General features: G+C 34.1%; 1 long non-coding RNA gene across 4 annotated transcripts in view; it reads right to left on the bottom strand.

Annotated features, from left to right (window-relative positions):
- The window catches only part of LOC108288710, a 170,868-nt gene extending 162,466 nt beyond the window's left edge, over positions 1-8,402 (bottom strand). For 3 of the 4 annotated variants that reach the window (XR_005196754.1, XR_005196751.1, XR_005196752.1), the window contains exon 1: positions 8,208-8,402. This is a non-coding gene — a long non-coding RNA (uncharacterized LOC108288710). The remainder of the gene's footprint in view (positions 1-8,207) is intronic. The other variant, XR_005196753.1, reaches the window with a different exon arrangement.
- Positions 8,403-10,494: the final 2,092 nt, after the last annotated feature.

The raw sequence follows: 10,494 nt of genomic DNA on the forward strand, positions 1-10,494 counted from the left end.
TCACCATGTTGACCAGGATGGTCTCGATCTCTTGACCTCGTGATCCACCCGCCTCGGCCTCCCAAAGTGCTGGGATTACAGGCTTGAGCCACCGCGCCCGGCAAGCATTCCTATTTCTCCACATCCTTTCCAGCATCTGCTGTCTTCAGATTTTTTAATGATCACCATTTTAACTGGCAAGAGATGGTATCTCAATGTAGTTTTGATTTGCATTTCTTTAATGACCAGTGATGATGAGATATTTTTCATGTTTGCTGGCTGCGTAAATGTCTTCTTTTGAAAAGTGTCTTTTCAAATGCTTCCCCCACGTTTTGATGGGGTTGTTTGTTTTTTTCTTGTAAATTTAAGTATTTTTAGATTCTGGATATTAGCCCTTTGTCAGATGGGTAGGTTGCAAATTTTTTTTCCCATTCTGTTGTTTGTCAGTTCACTCCAATGAAAGTTTCTTTGGCTGTGCAGAAACTCTTATGTTTAATTAGATCCCGTTAGTCTATTTTGGCTTTTGTTTCCATTGCTTTTTGTGTCCTTGCCTATGCCTTTGCCCTGAATGGTATTGCCAAGGTTTTCTTCTAGAGTTTTTATGCTGTTAGGTCTTATGTTTAAATTTTTAATCCATCTGGAGTTAATTTTTGTATAAGGTGTAAGGAAGGGGTCCAGTTTCAGCTTCTGCATATGGCTAGCCAGTTTTCCAAACACCATTTATTAAATAGGGAATCCTTTCCCCATTGCTTGTCTTTGTCAGGTTTGTCAAAGATCCGATGGTTGCAGATGTGTGGCCTTACTTCTGAAGCCTCAGTTCCATTCCATTGGTCTATATCTCTGTTTTGGTACCAGTACTATGCTGTTTTGATTACTGTAGCCATGCAGTTTAGTTTGAAGTCAAGTAGCCAGGTAGCATGCTGCCTCCAGCTTTTTTTTTTTTTTTTTTGCTTTGGAATGGAATGTCTTGGCTATGCAGGCTATTTTTTATTTCCATATGAAGTTTAAGGTGTTTTTTTTCCAGCTCTGTGATGAAAGTCAATGGTATCTTGATTGGGATAGCACTAAATTTATAAATTACTTTGGGCAGTATGACCATTTTCACAATATTGATTCTTCCTCACCATAAGCATAGAATGTTTTTCCATCTGTTTGTGTCCTCTCTTATTTCCTTGAGCAGTGGTTTGTAGTTCTTCTTGAAGAGGTCCTTCACATACCTTGTTAGCTGTATTCTTAGGTATTTTATTAATTTTGTAGCAATTGTGAATGGGAGTTCACTCATGATTTGGCTCTCTGTTTGTCTGTTATTGGTTTATAGGAATGCTTCTGATTTTTGCATATTGATTTTGTATCCTGAGACTTTGCTGAAATTGATTATCAGCTTAAGGAGATTTTGGGCTGAGACAATGGGGTCTTGTAAATATACAATCATTTTGTCTGCAAATAGAAACAATTTGACTCACTCTTTTCCGAATTAAATACACTTTATTTCTTTTTCTTGCCTGATTGCTCTGGCCAGAACTTCCAATACTATGTTGAATAGGAGTGGTGAGAGAGGGCACTCTTGTCTTTTGCCAGTTTTCAAAGGGAGTGCTTCCAGTCTTTGCTCATTCAGTATGATATTGGCTGTGGGTTTGTCATAAATAGCTTTTATTATTTTGAGGTACATTCCATCAATACCTAGTTTATTGAGAGTTTTTAGCACAAAGAGCTGTTGAATCTTGTCAAAGGCCTTCTCTGCATCTATTGAAATAATTATGGGATTTTGTCTTTGGTTCTGTTTATAGATTTGCATATGTTAAACCAGCCTTGCATCCCAAGGATGAAGCCGATTTGATGGTGATAGATAAGCTTTTAGATGTGCTGTTGGATTTGGTTTGCCTGTATTTTATTGAAGATTTTTGCATCAATATTCACCATGGACATTGGCCTGAATTTTTGTTTTGTTTTTGTTGTGGTTGTTGTTGTTGTTGAGTCTCTGCCTGGTTTTGGTATCAGGATGATTTGGGTCTCATAAAATGAGTTAGGGAGGATTCCCTCTTTTTGTATTGTTTGGAGTAGTTTCAGAAGGAATGGTACCTGCTTCTCTTTGTATGTCTGGTAGAATTATTCTGTGAATGCATCTGGTCCAGGGCTTTTTTTGGTTGGTAGGCTATTAATTGCTGCCTCAACTTCAGACCTTGTTATTGGTCTATTCAGGGATTCAAATTCATCCTGGCTTAGTCTTGGGAGGGTGTAAGTGCCCAGAAATTTATCCATTTCTTCTAGATTTACTGGTTTATGTGCATAGAGGTGTTTGTAGTAATCTCTGATGGTAGTCTGAATTTCTGTGGAATTCATGGTTATATCCCCTTTATCATTTTTTATTGCATCTATTTGATTCTTCTCTCTTTTTTACTAGTCTGGTTAGTGGAGCAATTCTGAAAGATTTTGTCACCACCAGGCCTGCCTTACAACAGCTCCTAAAGGAAGCACTAAACATGGAAAGGGACAACCAGTACCAGCCACTGCAAAAACATACCAAATTTTAACGACCATTGAAACAATGAAAAAACTGCATCAACTAACGGGCAAAACAACCAGCTAGCATCAAAATGCCAGGATCAAATTCACATATAACAATATTAACCTTAAATATAAATGCAATAAATGCCCCAATCAAAAGACACAGACTGGCAAACTGGATAAAGAGACAAGAGCCATCAGTGTGCTATATTCAGCAGACCCATCTCACTTGCAAAGACACACATAGGCTCAAAATGAAGGGATGGATGAAGATTTCCCAAGCAAATGGAGAGAGAGAAAAAAAGAATGAGTTGCAATCCTAGTCTCTGATAAAACCAGACTTTAAACCAACAAAGATCAAAAGAGACAAAGAAGGGCATTACATAATGGTAAAGGGATCAACGTAACAAGAAGAGCTAACTGTCCTAAATATATATGCATCCAATGCAGGAGCACCCAGATACATAAAGCAAGTTCTTAATGACCTACAAAGAGACTTAGACTCCCACACAACAATAGTGGGAGGCTTAAACATTCCACTGTCAATATTAGATCAATGAAACAGAAAATTAACAAGGATATCCAGGACTTGAACTCAGAGCTGGATCAAGCGGACCTAACAGACATATACAGAACTCTCTACCCCAAATCTACATAATACACATTCTTCACAGCACTACATTGCAGTTACTCTAAAATTGATCACATAATTGGAAGTAAATCACTGCACAGCAAATGCAAAAGAACAAATATCATAACAAACAGCCTCTCAGACCACAGTGCAATCAAATTAGAACTCAGGATTAAGAAACTCACTCAAAACTGTACAAGTACATGGAAACTGAATAACCTGCTCCTGTATGACTACTGGATAAATAATGAAATGAAGGCAGAAATAGAGATGTTCTGCAAAACCAATGAGAGCAAAGACACAACGTACCAGAATCTCTGGGACACATTTAAAGCAGTGTCTAGAGGGAAATTTATAGCACTAAATGCCCACATGAGAAACAAGGAAAGATCTAAAATGGACACCCTAACCTCAAAATTAAAAGAACTAGAGGAGCAAGATCAAATAAATCAAAAGCTAGCAGAAGACAAGAAATAACTAAGATCGGAGCAAAAATGAAGGAGATAGAGACACACACACACACAAAAAAAAATCCCTTCAAAAAATGAATAAATCCAGGAGTTGGTTCTTCAAAAAGATCAACAAAATAGAAAATAACTACTGTATCTTCTAACTTTGGATTAGGCACACCTTATAAGATATCTTCTATATTCCCAGGTTGTCTTGAAACTTCCTCTGAGTTATCTATGCAACAGTATACTTCTTATGTGGTCGCAGAATCAGCTATGTGTACTCTCGACTTTGTTTTTGTTAGGTTTCCATTTGCTTTTGCAATGTAGCTTTTATAATTTGTCAATTAAAGTGTATAAATGGAAATGTAGCTTTTACAATTTGTCAATTAAAGTGTGTAAAAACAGAATACAACAGAATTTTAAAATATTGTGTGGCATCAGATAACTATGGTAGAAAATAATCTAATAGTTCCAGTAGACAGACCACTGAAATCAAAGAACAACAAGAGTCGATAACAAGAATTTACATGATAGCAGATTGGTAGATTAAAATAGCAGTGGAATAACATTTAGCAATCATACTAAAATTTATATCTACATTCTAGGAGAAAGTTTTGGTAACCAGACCTCAGAGGAAGGACCCATGGAATTCTATGAGGAAAGTCTTGGAATTTAGGAATGGTCATTGGAACATAACAGAAAATTTGTCATTTCCTTTAATGAGTTAGTAAACATAGGAACATTGTAATTTAACTGCAGTATAAAAGTTCAGGGCAACATAGGAATAAAGATATAATTCAGCTACATCATTGTATTATTGAATCTGCTTCTTTTTGTTTTGTTTTGTTTTGTTTTGTATTCCCTTGATTAGGAAAGGGGATTGAATCCCTACCCTGGACCAGAGCTGTCTGGGCCTGCATTTAGAGCTTCATCTGATGGATTTAGGAACAAGGAACCAGACAGGTTATTAGACCAGAATTTATTTTACTGAATTTGGAGCACTAGTTTATAAAATGCTTTTCTGGATATTGAAGAGTTTATTCATTGTAAAATTTTACTTTTGATTGCTCCCCTATATCATCTAGTCCACAAAATGGCAGGTAAAAATAGGCCTATTATACAATACTTAATGGCATTATAATTCTGGTTCTCTAACACCAACATCTTAATGAAATGCTACCTTATTTTCTCTGTCTAGAATAGCAACCCCACAATAATTCCAAAGATGCTAATTATATTATATATTTACATGTAAAATATTCATGCATTTGAGTCTTGTGATGAAATATAATATACTTTGAGCTCTAAACAGTAGTTTTGAAAAAGGAGTTTGCCAGATGAAGCTGTAACTATTACTCAAGTCACAGTTTCTTTTAGTCTCAGTTCTCTATTAAAAGAACGTAGCAATAACTAGTCTACCCTCTTCACATAACCTTGTAACAATCACAATAATTGATGTCAAGAGAAACTCTGGAAGGCATGAAGAATCTTTGTTTACTTTCTAGTCTCTAGTTTATGTCAAGTGTAACTGATGAGTCCACACCAGGAGCACAAGGATTGTGACTTTAATGTTGCTTGGGTCCACCCAGTTCAGAAATTCCTCCTAAACAATACCCAGTAGCTTACTTTTTATTTCCTTTCATTTCATAAGAACAGTATAAGTTGTAGTTGAGAAGAATATAACTTCTACTAGGAATTAACTGTACACAGAATACTAAATATTTAACAAATATGTAAGTAGTTATAAAAATAAGGATGATAACGATACTAAGTAACATCAAGTAATAATATCTATCATTCGTTAAGACCATGATAGAACAGTACTACAGATTATTAATTTATTCTCTACAATCTATGCTTGAGATATTCTTATTACCATTTTATTGATTAAAATGAAACAAAACAAAAATACCATATTTCAGGATGTTAAGTATTACACTCAAAATGAAGAATCAGAAATTGGATTCAGGTTGACCTGTCTTTAAACCAATAATAGCTACTATGATTAACTGAGTATATAGCAGTAGGTATGTTTCTGTGTAAACTATCAAGTATTACTTAGCGCTTTAACAATAACAATAGGGAATATGAGTTCCTCATACTTGCTGCAGTGCTTGCTATATTATTGAATCTTGTTTTAATACCAAAAATTATTCTCTTTTCAATGATATATTTAGGTAAACGCAGACAGGTATGGTTAAGGAAATGCGTTTGTTCTTACATTATATGTAACTTACAAATTCACAATACAGATTAAATGTTTATCTTTTTCCTAATACTGTCCAATAAAAAGAATTTATAACTAACAATGATATATTGTGTACTTCAGACAAACCAAAATTTCAGTGTAATATTCTTATAGGTCTGTTTTCATTATGCATTTTCCTTTGCCTTTATTTATTCCAAAACTTACATCTCTATAATGTGAGTCTAAGTTTTGTGCTGATCATATTTATTCAAGTAAAACTCTTCACTATTACAACTCAAAGTTTCTAAAAAATTATACTTGCATTGGATATAGGTCTTGTACACCTTCCCAAACTCCCTCAACTGCCTTCACCATAATTGTTCCTGGTTGATGCTCTGCTTCTTCTAGATGACCTCTTCTTTTCTAGACTTGGAAGAAATGCTTCACTTGCTGCATGGCCACCAAGAGAACAGAGGCAGATTGAAGTTTCAGTGACTAAACTCCCTCCTTATCTGTAGACTATGTGTAGGGAGAAAGGTGGCAGGTAAATTCTTCTGCCATTTGCTCTTCCAGAAATCTGGAATTCCACTAAACAAGTGATCACTCTGCTGACTGACCTGCTTTATATTTTACAGCTCTTTGTGAAGTCATGCTTCTCATTGTTTTGCATCTTTCTTAGCATCTCTAGTGTTTTTTTTCCCCTAAATAGTCTCATAAGTAAATCTTTAGTATTATATACTTGGTTTTCTGGAAAGCTATAATAACACTTAAAATTACTGAGAATTTGTTAATTTTATTTTTAGTGTCCTTAGGTCAGTGATTTTTAAAATTGCATTTTTTTTTGGTGGAGGAACAATTTCTTCAAATACATTATCAGAAGGAAATCAACATGTTTAAGTAGAGGAACAGCTGCTAAATTGAAGTAACAATTGGTGTGTGTGTTTGTGTGCAAGTGTATGTGTGTGTTGTCTGGAATCCTAACTTTTCATCTTGCTTTCCCTTGAGGAAATGCTGAAGTACATCTTAGGAAGCCATAGAGCTTACTGCTCAGCAGATGATTTGAAACTAAGTGCTCTATTTCTGATGCTCCTTGTTACTTCATATCCTTGTAAAAAATATAGGACCTTCTGAGGTATCATTCTCCTCTAATACAAACTCAGCAGAAAGCCTTGCTAAGATCGATGGAGATGAGAATACTGTCTCCTCTTTGTTATTATAGAAGGAGTTATTTTCTCTCTGTTTTTCTCACTCTCCCTCTCTCTGTTGCTCTGGCTCTCTCTCTCTCTCTCTTTCTCTCTCTCTCTCCTCACTTTGTCAGGAGAACAACTTATATTCTAAGTACTCCATAAAAAATAATGTTCCCCCATTTCTGAGAAGATTTTTACTTTTTGTTTTTTTCCAACTTACATTGAACCACCCACTTTTCTGGCACTCTGGCTGTACCTGCTTGAATTTTCTTACTGGACTCTTACATGTGCACATACATATTTATTATAGAAATATTTTCAAATCATAAAGGGATAAGGACATAGAATTATAAAAGCTCTATTAATTTTTAAAATTGAACTATCTGCATGCAATTATACAAAGGGTCTACTAGAATTTGCATTTCATTAATACCCAAAAATCAACTGAATAAGCATTTATTGAGAGCATACTTTCTTTAAGATCCTTTACTAAGAAAAAGAATCACCCAAATATAAATGTCATAAACTACTGGAAAATATAAAAAGTACACAACAATGACTCAATTCAGATTGTACTACATGATACCAACAGATGGAAACAAAGGCATTTGTTATGGGAACAGAAAAGCATTAGGTGATTAGTATTGAGTAAGAGGATCAAAGAAGGCTTCATGGAGTAGATGACAGTTGAGCTGAAACTTGAACTACTTCAACAGCCTAAGAAGATAAAAGGTACAGAGAGAGCATCACAAGCAAAATGTGGAGGTGTGATATGCTCAGATTACAAGTATTCTGAGAACTAAGGAGGATAGTTTTCACTTGTAAAGCAATTACCACCAGTAGTCAAAACATTTTAGAAGGCAGAATGCACTATTACAAATCATGCTGAAGCACTGCTCCACAATGGCAAATTTTTTAAATGCTTGACACATATTCGGTATAAACGTTGTGCAATATCCAATATAGCTCATAGGGTGTCTTGATTAAGATCTAGAGGAGAAGTGTGAATGAAGTCCCATGTCTAATTTGTGCCTTAGATATTTAAATTTTCCAACCAAAAGCTATCATTCCATTTGTGTAAATAAGTCAGGGGTCCAAAAATATCATAGAAAAGCAGCTAGGATAACAGAAATTTTAGAAGAGTGTCTATCATAGTTTATGGAAATAAAGGAGGCCCTAATTACTTTGTACCGTTTAAAGTCCATGTTAAACCAAGACTCTTCCCAAGGTTTTTACCTCCCATCAATGCTGCCCAGAGAACTTACAAAGGCCGTCAGCTGCTCACCCTTTCCAGAGACATCCCTGCTTCTTGACAGCCCTTGTCTCCTTAACATACCTCCAGCCTTCTTCAAGCAGCATCGGGTCTGCTCTGAATCTGGGTCTGTTTAGGCTTAAAGTCTCTGCTTCTGTGCTATTCTGAAAGTCAAAGGAGAGATTTCCCAATTAAACCAGAACATGTGCAGCTATGCTTGCAAATGTGTCACATTAGCTTGGATTCAAGTATAAGTCCAAAAACCTGTAGTCAACCTCCTACTTACATCTGTGAATAAGCACATAAGCAACTGCAGGGTTGTTCAGGCTAAGCAGATGGATGGTCCTGTCAGGAACAGATTGTGGTAGAGCTGGGATGTAGGATGAAATGCCACCCCCTCTGAACTGAGAAACATATTCACTAGCAGGAAAGACGTCCTTTTTAATGTAGATATTCTTTTTAAATTCTTCACATTTAACTGATACTAAGGAAAGGTTAAATCCTTTTGTCCTCCAAACATTTTTTTCCTGTTAGTTTTGTTTTCTTTCATTTCATTCTACTGGATTCATTTATTACGTCCACTTTAAATCGTAACTACCATTATATATATTTTAATGCTTTAATAATCATCAAACATTAACTAAATTTATTAACATGTCATAATATATAAAAAGCATATAATACATTTTACATAGAACAAACTAAGAAGTGAAGCAATTTTCAGATACATCCATTAAAAATTTGAAAATTATTTTATTAAAATTATTTGAATTTTATATATCTGAGCAATCCTTGAAATGATCATGTACATAATTATGGAATGTACATGAAATTAATGTTAATGTGCTTGAAAATACTGTCTTACTAAAAATAAAGCCTCTATGATAGTTTATTTTAACAATTTTCTTAAGGTACAATTCTATTTTAAGGTAAAGAAAAAAATTATTTTAAATTAGGTCTATATTCCATAACTCCTTCTCTAACAGTTTTATTTACCACTTAAGCTCAAATGAAGGCAAAATTTTAAATATGAACAAATATGATTGCATCATATGCTCTTGGTTAGGTATGTGTTAAACCATCTTATGCATCACACAAACTATCCATTTTCTTGAGTAACGTGGCACGTCTATATAGATATTCAGCATTTAAGCAGCATAAAAAACTTTGGAAGAATTTCATGTTTATATGATTTTGTTCCTTAATACTCAAGTAAACAAATATCAATGTTGGTCTGTTTTAAATGATTATGTTTTACATATAACAGTCCTTTACATGTTAGTAAATATATTTAGTGCCAGCTTTTGAGAAGTTATATTATCAGAAATTGCTCAATTGCCTTTAAGAAGAGGACTTCATTCTACATTTAATTCATCATTTAAAGGAAGAGTGAGTCTCAGGGAATTATTATAAAGTTTTATTTCATAGTGAATTTAAAAAATAATTCTACTGAGAAAGGCCACTCATTTGCATATTTTTCTTATTCTTTTATAAATATTCTTTTCTAAATATTAAAAGCCCTTTGGAAATGGTGTTAAGAGAAAGGAGAAGAATTCTATTTGGGAATTCATGACTTATTGTAAGGGACACCACTAATACGATTATATTGCTCTAAAGCGTTTTTTTTTTTTTTTATGAGTATGTAGCATTTTTAAGGAAAACAACTTTAATTTTCATACACTATTTCATTAGTTGAGTAAAGTAATTACAGACTGGACTGTAACTTCAGATTTGGGACATTTATAATTACTTCTCAAATTAGAGAGATTATCTTGGAATAGTATGTGATATTATAGCTAAGGAAAGAATAGAAGTGGAGAGGGGATTGTTGGATAAATTACTTGTATTTGTTCAACTAACAATTAACAAGGGGTTGTTAAGCAATGATAAGCAATGATATGTGCTTGAGATACAAAGATTTTTAGGAACATTAACTGCTCACGCAGAGATCATTATTCACTGGGAGAGGTAAATGTACAAATAAAAATATTAATGAAATATAATAAATGCAAGAGTGAAGGAAAATGCCAAGCACAATATTAAAGATGTGGGCTGGTGTCTTCCCACTGCTTAAAATAAATATAATACAAGAAAAATAAATTGAGGGAATAACTGCTAAATATAAACTTTTATTCCCCCATTGGCTTTAATATTAGGCAAATATTTCAACTGAAGAAAGTTTTAAGATAATCGAATTTGAGAAGTAATTGTAAATATCCCAAATTTGAAGTCATAGTCCAATCTATGATTGCTTTACTCAACTAATGTAAAGAAGAACTTGATGATTTAGGATATTTTCT

The sequence above is a fragment of the Cebus imitator genome, unplaced genomic scaffold, assembly GCF_001604975.1.
Source record: "Cebus imitator isolate Cc_AM_T3 unplaced genomic scaffold, Cebus_imitator-1.0 Scaffold383, whole genome shotgun sequence".
In the NCBI taxonomy this organism is placed as follows: Eukaryota; Metazoa; Chordata; class Mammalia; order Primates; family Cebidae; genus Cebus; species Cebus imitator.